We start from the raw sequence: 12,380 nt of genomic DNA on the forward strand, positions 1-12,380 counted from the left end.
CACTTCGTTTCCAATCCCGTTTTCACATTTAGATTTTGAACCCATTTAGTTTACGCTTTTAATTTATGCTTTCAGCTTTTGAATCCATCTGATTTCATTTTCTAATTTGCGTTTGAGTTTCGTTTCTACATTCTACGTGTTTACTGTTGCTGCATTCTCTATAGACCGTTCGGTCTCTGCTTGTACCATTCAGCATTGTCTGCATTCAATTGTTTTCAATCTCATTTCCATTGTCTTGCTTTAATACCATCCGGTTTTTCATTGTTACCGTTCGTCCTCGCTTATGTTTACCGTTCGGCCCATCTTTATGACCTTTCGGCTTTAATTTGTGCTGTTCAATTTTACTTTTACCGTTCAGCTTTAGTATGCTCATTTCCATTTCACTCTTTTAATACTGATTGGTCTCCTCTCCAGGACTGTTCGGTCTGTGACAGAACCGATCGGTCTCCAACACGGTTGTTGTTAGAGCCGATCAACCTTGTTAATAGAACCATTCGGCCTTGTGAAGAATCGTTCGATCTTCATGTTTTCCACATCTCTTTCATCTTTTTTAATTATGTTTTGTTGTATTTAATTTCCAGTTTGATTTAGTTTAATTCTCCTTGCAGAAACAGTTTCAAACCCCCCCACTACGTGTTTGACCTGAGTCTTGAACCACACTTGGTTCTTGAGAGACGACCTAGCAGTCACTTCCTAGTCTATACTGCATTCTTATTTGCATATAAAATTTGTATGGAGTGTGACACCCATCAAATTTTGGTACCGTTGCCGGGGACCAACGGTTCAGTCTTAGGTCTTTTATTGTATTAGTGTGTGTTATGTTTTGTCTTGTGTTGTGAGTGTGCTATTTTGTATTGTGTGTTGCATTTAGATAGCTTTAGTTGCATACTTTCGTTGCATTCTTCCTTCCCCCCTTCTTTCATCATGTCTACCTATTTTGGTTATACGAATAGTGCTTCTTCTGCCTGTGCCTATAATTATGATTCTCCTTCTACATGTTACTCTGATTATGGTTCTCATGATGATTTCCACTTAGAGAACAATATGACTGATGGAGTTGTCGCGGCCCATGCAAATTTGATGTGCAATAAGAATGCAGCATATACTAGGAAGTGACTCCTAGGTCGTCTCTCAAGGATCAAATGTGGTCCAGTCAATAGGTCAAACACGTAGTGGGGTGGGGGGGGGGGGTTGAGAGTGTTTTTGAATGCAATTTAACTTGAACTTAAAGCACGAAATTAAACATAACTGAAAGCAGGAAGATAAATGTGGAAAATAGTAAAGACTAAACGGTTCTACAACAAAGACCAGACTCTAAAGAAATGGAAGTGCAGGCAGCAAAAGTTACAAATCGAACGGTAAAAGCTGATTGAACAATACAGGAAATAACCAATCGGTTCTACATGGAGACTGAGTGGTGTGATAGTAAAACTAGCTCATGGAAATGAAAATCAACACTTAAAACAAGCCGAACGGTGTTAAGGTTTACCGAACGGTATTAAACAGTAAAATGGAAACGAGTTAAAACGTAGGAAAGTGATAAACAAATTTTTAATCTCCGAAAACGGAGTCAAAAACTTGTTAAGACTTCGGCAAGTGTACCGAATCGTATCAATTAATAATAAATGGTAAGACCAAGTATCGTTTCCCAAGAGACTCATGGCACTAAACAGTCATGTGATTACTCAACTAATTAAGACTCTAAAGAACAAATTTTGGGGTTTCTGGATGCAAATGCAATAAAATAAACATGAATGCAATTTGATCAATTGAGGCTAAACATAAGAATGAATGGATGAACTTGATGATATTGTTGTTGGGTTTAGATTTCACCTAATTTACTCTCATGCATATATGAATTCATCTTCTTCATTAATGTTAATGCCACTTTCTAATTTACCTTAAACCCGATGTCTCGGTGAAGAAAGCCTACTCCTAATTACTAGTTCACAATGTCTTGTCTCCCTAGCAATTAATCACGCATTACATTCGCACAGAAGCTTAAAGACAACCGATCCTCCTATTCGTATGTCTAGGTAATATTTCTTCCCCGTATGTGTCCATATCGACAAAATCAAAGATCATGCAATTGAATGAGTTAAACAAAGCATGCAAAGAGTAAAGAGGAAAAACCCTAACAATTAATGAAGTAAAGCATATATAATTAAGAATCAATTCAATACATGAGAGTTTAAGAGGTTACATCTTTCCCAACAACAAATAAGGTTTAGTTCTTGATGAACAAAATTTCAATCCCCGAAAACGGAGTCAAAAACTTGTTAACCCTTGGCAAGTGTAACCGAATCGTATCAAATAATAATCCTGGTAAGACCAAGTATCGTTTCCCAAGAGACTCACGGCCTAGACAATAATATGATTTATTGATTAATTAAGACTTGAGAACAAATTGTTGTAAGTTTCAAATGCAAAAGACTGAAAAGTAAATATGTATGCATATGATGATCAATGGGCAAGAATAAACAAAACACATGAATTGAAATATATGGATGAATATGTTGTCGGGGTTTATCAATTTCATCCTTTCCACTCTCTTGTATTTAGGAATTCATCATTTTTTTCATTAATGTTAATGCCACTTTCTAAATTACTTTAAACCCGATGTCTCGGCGAAGAAAGCCTAATCATAATCACTAGTTGACAATGTCTTGTCTCCCTACCAATTAATCATGCATTATAGTGAACAGAAGCTTAAAGGCAACCAACTATCATACTCCTATGTATAGGTTTGTAATATACTGTTGGGAGAGATTCCCCAGATCTAGATTTCCCCATATGTATCCATATCGACAAAATCAATAATCATGACATCGAATGAGTTAAACAATGCATGCTTTGAGCAAAGAGGAAAAACCCTAACTATTAATGAAAGAAAGCATGTATCATAGAAATGATCTTGAAGAACAAATTCCATACAAGAGAGTTTCTAAGAATTTACATTGATTCCCCAACAATAAAATAAAAGTTTAGTTCTCCATTGTCATGGAAGAACTAAATGAACAATGGAATGAAAGAATGGAAGAGATAGAAAAACCCGAGAAAGAGAAGAGGAGACATGTCACCATCTCCAATTCTACCCCCAAGGGGTGAAAAGTGTGTTTGTGCTTCGTCCCAGCGAAAGATACAAACCCTAGGATGTTCTAAAGCTTATATAATATTCTAAAAAATACAAAAAATTAGGCCCAAGCCCATAAAAGTGTCGCTCAGTGGTTTTTACCGCTCAGTGGTTTTTACCGCTCAGCGGCAAGTGCGACACTTCACTTTTGCCCCTCAGCTGCTGTGTTTGCCCCTCAATGGTGATTTCGGCACCTGAAAAGTGGCGCTTAGTGATAATTACCGTTCAACGCAACTCGGCGCAATTTTTTTCTGCACTGTGGTTGACTTTTTTGCATTCTGGTTGACTAGTTGACTTTTATGGTTTCTGGTTGACTTTACTGCATTTCAACCATTCGGTTCTTTAACTCTTCTTTCAAATCATTCCAATAACCTACAAAATCAAAGGAATCTAGCATAAAACCATTAAATTCACCTTCAACTCTCTTATTCACAAAACGAAAGCAAAAACATGAATTAAAGCAAGTTTCTAGGTCAAAAATGGTTGATTGATTATCAAAATTAAGTATAAAAATAACGGTTTTTCAACCATTATCACAACCCCAAACTTAGAACTTTGCTTGTCCTCAAGCAAACAAGATGTAACTCAATCTTTCACCAATCCATACAATGGTTCACCACATTCAATAATCATTCTTTCAAGACAAGTAAGTACTCAATTTAGCTCATCACAAAGACTTCAATCAAGATGTGCACATGCTTTAGTGTTCCCGCAATCACATAATATCCAACAAATGCTCTTTTCATGAATGATCAATCAACTAAGCATAGATGTTCTTATGTGTTCGTGGAATTTATTCTCACTAGATAAAGTGTTTCACTCAAACACACAAGTGTATAGGAGGTATTCACTCATTCACTTTACTATCGCAATGTCACATGAATCAACTTTGTCTTTCATTTAACCACAATAAGAAACACTTACAAGCAAGCATCATGACAATGACTTTTCTATGGCTTATAATGTGGCTGGGATAACAAGAAAATTAGTTTTTTTGGATCACAAAACCCTTGAGTTAAGAGAATCATCTAAACACAACCATTCTTACTTATTCCCAACTTTGTTTTGCATTGAGCTTTTCTTTTTCTTCTTTTCTTTCCTTTTTCTTTTTCTTTTCACATGCTTAACTTTTAGCTCAATGCTTTTCGTTTTCCCTTTCTAAACTTCCCAACAACCCCAAACTTGAACATTTATCAATACCACAAGATATTTTCAACTCAACTCAAGGTAAAGCTTTTCATAAAGGGTTTTCAAATCATGTTCAAGGCTAAGGGTTCAAAGGATAGAACACATAATGCTCTCTTTTAGTGGGCTAAATTCATGCATTTGGCTAACAAAAGGGTTACCAACAAATGGCCTTGATCATATGATGCAAACAAGCAAGTGATTCAATCATAGAAAACCTGGGCAAAGTCATTCATGCTTTCAAAGTAATAGTATTCAATCACAAAAATCTGGAGCTCAAAACCTCACATATAAGCTAATTCACATTCCACATACACATCCTGCTTAGCATCATAATCACAATCACAACATCATGCATTTGTTCACATAGCTCGTGAACCACCTGTATAAGCATATAATATGCACAATCTCAACATCAATCAAGATCCAAACATCATCAAGCAATACTAATCATGCAATAAGTCATAAGCAAACCATCATAACAGATAAAGTTCAAATTGAGTACATCAAACCCTATTCTAAAAACAGAAGCAAATAAATTCAACAAAACAAAAGATAAGAAAAATCCTGCTTAGTGCTGATAGCATCCATTAGTAGATGCTATCTTAGCTCCTCATCAACTTATGCTATCATTAGAGTCTTTCTCCTCTCCTTCTTCAGCATCTTCAAAATTATCATCCTCATCCTCTTCCTCCATAGTTGGAGCTTCAGATGCTCCAACTCTACTGGCTTGTACTTGCTCCTCTCGCTATACTATCTTAGACAATAAGGAAGTGTTGCTCATGCTTACAGGAAAGGAACTTGCTAGAATAGGGTTGATCTGGTTCCTTCTCCTTCCTTTTGAATACTGTAGTCTTGAATCTCTTGCCCGATGAGGAGGCCATCCCTACATCAAACAGCATTCATAAAACCACAAGAAACATCATTAAGCATTAGCGAACCATAAACAACACCCTAAAACCATTCCTAATCACCGTTGAGGGCAATCAAAGCCCCTCAGTGCAACATGTGCACCAAAACCAGCAAGCAAATTAGTGAAAAATGCTCTTGGAATTTGAAGAAATCAGCCCCTAATAGCAATGCTCTCACCAAACCCCAAACTTGGATGGAAACTTGATGCAAAAATGAATGGAAGAGAGGTTTTATAAGTGGGGATGAAGGGAAAGGTGTAGAGAACTCTTAGAAAAGTGTTTAAGAGTGTGTGGGAGGAAAGAAATATGAAAATATAACCAAAACCGCACCCTAGGGTATAAAAATACCCTAATGGGCTTGGGTCCCACTAAGGGTAACCCTAAAAACCCATGCTGCAGTGATACCGCTCAGCGGAAATTTCCGGTGAGCGGCACTTGCGTGACATGCTCTCCTTCTTCCTAGCTTACCCTAGGTGCCTTATACTCATGCTCTCACTCACTTCATGCATTTAAGTTCTCAATCACTCATACATTTAATCCCTAACATGCAACTAAAGCAGAATCAAAACAAACAAAAAAAATATAGTAAATCAACTGGGTTGCCTCCCAGGTAGCGCTTGTTTAACGTCACGAGCCTGACCCAAAATCCACCAACACCCATCAGTAGGTGTAACAAACCTAGTATCCTTCACTAGATACTTAACCACCTAGCATCTATCAGTAGATGCTATACCCTGTAGAAAATTTATAACTAAAACAAAAATAACAAAAGTTCATAATTACATCACAAAACCAAAAACAAAAGTTCTTAAATCACTGGGTTGCCTCCCAGCAAGTGCTCTTTTAATGTCATTAGCTTGACCTAATAAAGCTCAAGTTCAATCTTCTTTTTCTTCTTCTTTCTACTAAACTTCTTGAGAAATTTGATCAAACCAGGAACCTGTTGCAATGTCTCAATCATAGGAACTTTAATCTCCAATTTCTTGAAGATTTCCATAAAGCGCTCAAAGTCCTTCTCTTTCCTATGATATATCTTTGGATGAGGACGGGGTTTTTCATATGATTCTTTCTTCTTTCCTCTTATCCTCCTCTTTTTCAACATCTACACTCACTAAAACTTTACACTCTTCTCTAGGGTTAACCTTAGTATTAGCCCCAAAACTCTTATCAGGCCTTTCTTCCAACTGCTTAGTTAATTGTCCGATTTGGATCTCCATATTTCTAAGGGATGCTTGAGTGCTGTTATGATTGGACATTGTTACCTGCATAAACTGGTGAAGATTTTCTTCCAACTTTGTATGTTTTTCAGTGAGTGTAGACATCTGTTGCAATAATGATGGTTGTTGTTGTGGCCTATTAAATTGTCCTGATTGCCCAGCTTGTCTAGATTGTCCCTGACCTTGACCCATGCTTGGGTGAGGTTTCCACCCCTGGTTGCAATTACCTTGGCGGTATGGAAATTGATTGTTCATGAAATTTACATCTTCTAGGGCCTCCACTAGAAAAGCACATTGACGATTAATATTGTCACCGCCACATAGTTCACACATCTGTTGTTGAACTTGAGCAACAGTTTTTAATTCCTTCGGCAATTGAGCAAGTGTCTTTGTTAGATTCTCTAACTGTTGAGTTATAATCTTATTCTGAGCAAGCAAGGCATCATTTGCTTGCAATTGTAGAACCCCTTTCTGTTGAATAGGAGCTCCTCTTTCACTATGCCTTTCATTGTCATTAGCAGCCATGTTCTCTATCAATTTTGTTTCTTCCTCTAGAGTCTTACATTTAATATTACCTTCAACTGAGGCATCTAGCATCAACTTGGTTTGTGAACCAAGACCTCCAAGGAATAGTAGAACTACTGCTGCTTCATCAAAACCGTGCATGGGAGTCTTTCTCAATAAGCTTTTGTACCTGTCCCATGCTTGACCTAATGTCTCCTCCATGCCTTGTCTGAAAGAAGAGATCTCTTGCTTCCCTTTGTTGACTTTAGATTGTGGGAAGTATTTGTTCAAAAACTTTGCAACCACAACTTCCCATTCTGTAAAACTACCTTATGGAAAAGAATTTAACCACAACTTAGCATTGCCTCCCAATGAGAAAGGAAACAAGCTAAGCTTGATTGCTTCATCTAACACTCCATTTATCTTCACGATGTTACAAATTTCATTGAAGGTGGTGAGATGTTCATACGGGCTTTCATGTGATAGCCCATTAAACTAATTGCTTTTCACCAACTGTATCAATGCCGGTTTCACCTCCATGCTTGCAGCATTTACCCTCGGCCTTGCTGTACTATTAAAATGTTGAGGGCCAACCAAAGTGGTGTAATCTGAAAGAGTTCGTCTACCATTATTCTCCTCTGCCATATTATCAGTGCTATGGTAAGACCTTGGTGGTGAAGGTTGTAAGAGTGTCTCAAGAGAAGGGAATAGTTCTCTTGAAGTTCGAACTCTCCTCCTCCTTCTACTATCGTTCAGGCCTTCAAGAAGAGGTTCAGAAATCTTCTTACTTCTAGTCCGAATATTACCCTGCATACACAAGGAAACAAAACCCTAGAAAAATTTTGTTAGCACAAAAAGATAGAAAAGAGAAGAAATAATCAAAAGATATAATTGAAAACATAAGAAGATAGGAAATAAAAACTGAAAAATAAAAACAGAAAATAAAATAAAATAAAATAATAACAGAAAATAAAAACAGAAAAACAGAAAATAAAAACAGAAAAATAAAAAGCAGAATACATAATTCACAACAAGTCAAAAATAATCAAAAATCACACAAATAAACTAGTTAAACCACGAGTCCCCGGCAACGGCGCCAAAAACTTGATGAACAAATTTTCAATCCCCGAAAACGGAGTCAAAAACTTGTTAACCCTCGGCAAGTGTAACCGAATCGTATCAAGTAATAATCCTGGTAAGACCAAATTCCATACAAATGATCTTGAAGAACAAATTCCATACAAGAGAGTTTCTAAGAATTTACATTGATTCCCAACAACAAAATAAAAGTTTAGTTCTTCATCATTGATGAGTCGTTATTTCTTGAATTATATTTAGTTTATTGCACTTGAATAAACCAGGGAATTGTGTTTAATTGTTTGTTATTTCCCCGTTTTCCGAATTTTGCTTAATTTGGTCGGAAATTTGTAATTGTGCTAATTTGGGTTTTCTGAGCTGATTAAGTGCATTTTTGAAGTGCAGGAAAATTTCGGAAATACAATTTGGGACATCAGGAAGAATGCCAAATAAATTCAAGACTCTCCAGACAGACATTTTTGAATTAATTAAATTGTAATTCAGTAGTTTAGAATTTTTGAATCAACTCTTACATTTTGGGTTAATTTTTGGTAAATTAGAGTAGACCCAAAAATTAGAAGTTAGTGACTTGGACCTAGGGTTTTATTTGTGGACCCCATCCCTATTAAAGGGAGGACACACGTCCTTAGAGGTGTGCCCTAGCCGCCACACATTTTGGGCAACTCTTCTCTCGGTTTTGAACGGGGGGGGAAGTTTTCTTGGAACGTTTTTTTTCTATGGAATGAAAATACTGGGAGTGCATTCATGCGGTTTTCTCTAGAAATGGATTGAGCACTATTTTGTATTCTTGATTCCAAGCTGTCACGGTGATATTGTTTGGCATTGGTTATTTATTTCATTGTGATTACGTTTACTTTAAGCACATGGCGTGGATTGATAGAAAGAGAATGAAGGGAGACATTGCTAGCTTGGAATGGGGAACGTAGTGTGCTGTCACGGCTTAGGAGATACACCCATTCCAACTTTTTATTAAAGCTTTTAATTGTATCTTGCTGGAACGGAGGATGTGTCACGCCGAGAAGGTAGGAAGGGCTTCACGGATTGAATGATGGGACGTGTGAAGCTTTGGAGAAAAAAAAGAAAGTAGCCGATCCCAGGAGCTGTGTGGTATGCGCGTGGACGTGTGAAAAATGGAAGGCTTATTGATTTAGGGAAGAGTAGGTGTCACGTCCAGCTTCAGGGATGTTATGATGATTCACTTTTTGTTTTTAGAAAGAGAGAATGGTTGAGAAATGTGGGGCAGTGGTGTTTCAGCTTGGGAGGATGCACACATTCCAATTTTTTTTAAAGCTTTAAGTGATTCTCGGCTGGGAGAAACGAGGCACGGGTCTCGTTTATGCTGATTGATGGGAGCAAAAAGGTGCTGCACGAAAAGTGGTAGCTGGAAGAGTTGATTTAAATGAAGCGGTGATGTGTTGTCCCAGCTACAACCGAGAGAGAGAATGGTGTGCACGGAATGAGCTGGAACACAAATTGGAATGGTGTGTCACGGCTTATGCACGCTGTTTGCTGGAGAAGAAGCAGCCGTGAGGTGGAGGGGAATTAATTTTTCCTTAGAAAGCGCAAACAGCACCATGCAGATTTTTTTTTTCTTTCATTTGGTGAGCATGATGTCCAGCTGCTGCCACGTCCTGGGAAATGAGAGCTAGGGTCCCTTATTTTGCTCTTCACGCATGAACAAGTTGCATTTTATTTTTTATATATTAATTTTGCATTTAAAATTTTTCTAGTTTACATTATGCCTTTTACTGTTGATGCCTTTCTTTTCCTTTTAGTAGTGTTGATGCGTTCCAATGCTATTTCGTTTCTTTTCGTTTATGTTGTTTAATACAATGAGCATTTCATTTTTACCTTTACCATTGCATCCTAATTGGTCCAAACAATTAAGCATTAATGTTTTATTCCAGTGTTTTCCTTATGTTTTCAATTGTGTTTGGTTGCATTTAATTTCCAATTTTAGTTTAGTTCGTTTTGAATCACAAAAACACTTTCAATCACCCCCCCACTACGTGTTTGACCTAAGACTGAACCCACATTTGGTCCTTGAGAGACGACCTAGGAGTCACTTCCTAGTCTATACTGCATTCTTTTATGCATAACTTTTGTTGGGAGGTGCGACCCTCTCATCAAAATGGCGCCGTTGCCGGGGACCAACGGTTCAGTCTTAGGTCTTTTTGTTGTGTTTGTGTGTGTTGTGTTTTGTCTTGTGTTGTGATGTGATGTGATGTGATGTTCTGTTTTGTGTGTGCGTGTTGCATGTATAAATGTGTTGTGTTTTATTTGTTTCGTGATTTTTAGTATTCTTCTTTTTCCATGTCTACCTATTTTGATTTCGTGAACACTGCTTGTTTTGCTAGTGCCTCTGATTATGATTCTCCATCTGCATGTTACTCTGATTGTAATTCATATTCTGCTGATTTCTATGTTGAGAACAATACGACTCATCCTCTAATTTCTGAGAGTGCTCTTTGTGAGCCGGTTTCACTTAAGGAGGATGATCTTCATTGCGATCTCACCCCTGGACTGATACATTTGCTGCCTAAGTTTCATGGTTTTGCAGGAGAATGCCCACACAGACATTTGGAGGAGCTCCACATCATGTGCTCTTCAATGAAGCCTCCAGATGTCCCTCTTGATTACATTTTCTTGAGCGCATTTCCGCATTCATTACAAGGAGCAGCTAAGGATTGGAAAGACTCTCTTCCTCTGAGATCCGTTACCGATTGGGGATATCTTGAGCATCAGTTTCTGAGCAAATTTTCCCTTGTGCAATATGCTTACAGCAACGGTCTTGGATGGAATGACCCTACCTTGGGATGGTATGATGATCCACAGCATCAATATCAAGAACCACCATTCCAGAGTACTTTTATGCCTCCACCAGTCCAGCAATACGAGAGTCAGCAATATAGTGCTCCTGCCGAAATAGCTCCTCAGCCTTTTACTTCTGAGCCTACATTGAAGGAGTTGTTGGAGCAGTTGACCATGCAGAACCTACAGTTTCAGCAAGAGACCAGAGCGTCCATTCAGAGCTTGAATGACCAGATAGGGCAGATGGCTACTCAATTGAATCAGGAACAGTCTCAAGATTCAGAGTTACCATTTCAGACTTTTCAGATTCCTGATGATGATAGTGGCATCAACATAGAAGATGGGGAGAAGAGTCATGAGCTTATTGTTGCGCCATCTACTTTCCCATCATCCTATGTCCCTACCCTTGCACCTGAGGAGAGTGATGAGTGTTTTGAGGAGCAGGCAGAGATAAGCAGTAATCTTGAATCAGGTAGACAATTTTCATCTTCCACCACTTTTCCAATCTTTAGAGAAGTGGAGGTAAGCATACCTCAATTTGATTATTCTGTTGATGATTATGCTGTTGAGGGGTATGTTGATAATTATACTGTTGATGAGCATGTTTTTAATTCTCCCTCTATGCATGATGAGAACCACTTTTTGCTACCACATCTGAATATTTATTCTCCATGCACTGAACATGAATCTGAGCCTGTTATTGATATCGTTTCTACATTTGAAATTGATTCATGTTCTGAGGATGTATCTGAGGTTCAGCCTGTTACACTGAGATTGGGTGTTATACCCCTGCATGTTATTTCTTTGGAACCACATTGCACTAACCATGTTGCAGGAGGTACATATGAATTTGACCAACAAACACCCACAGTGGAAGACAAGGGTGCTTACATACACAATAGTTTGAATATCAATAGGCACCGGCTGAACCCACTCATCAACAATCTTTGCTTCTTAGATCCAGCTGTGGAAGACATTTCCCTGCTCGATCAAATATGGAGGATGAAGCAGTTCTTCCTCAAAACTTCTTTGCTGGATCCAATGGTGGAAGACATCTCCCTGCAAGTCCAAAATTGGCAACTGCCACCATGATCAGGGGAGTTTTCTTTTTCTCTTCTCCCCCTTTCCTTACTTTTATTGCACTTGTCCATGATCTGTTGACTGTTTTGATTTCTGATCTTATGCTTATGACACATTGAGGACGCTGTGTAGTTTAAGTGTGGTCTATTGGGGGAGATTTTTTATTTTTCTTTGTTAGTTTTTGTTTTCTTGGTTAAATTTTTTTCTTTTCTAGGTTATTTTTGTCGTGTCTTGTGTACAGTTCTACATGTTTCTCTTGATTTCTGGACTTTGATTAGGTTGTAGATGTGTTTTTCATTTCATTGATACTCTGATTTGTTTGAAATCCTTGTTTTTCTCTGCTTGGGAAGATGACTATGATGTTTGAGAGGTTGATTTGATTGTGACATAAATTACCCTGTGTGAGATTTGAGCCACTTTATGTTCTTTCTTGTGTGTGAT

General features: G+C 37.9%; 1 pseudogene; it reads right to left on the reverse strand.

Annotated features, from left to right (window-relative positions):
• Positions 1–5,762: 5,762 nt before the first annotated feature.
• On the reverse strand, positions 5,763–7,490 carry LOC148199328 (uncharacterized; annotated as a pseudogene).
• Positions 7,491–12,380: the final 4,890 nt, after the last annotated feature.

The sequence above is a fragment of the Vigna umbellata genome, chromosome 4 (genome assembly GCF_029865625.1).
Source record: "Vigna umbellata cultivar VRB3 chromosome 4, Vumbellata_1.0, whole genome shotgun sequence".
In the NCBI taxonomy this organism is placed as follows: Eukaryota; Viridiplantae; Streptophyta; class Magnoliopsida; order Fabales; family Fabaceae; genus Vigna; species Vigna umbellata.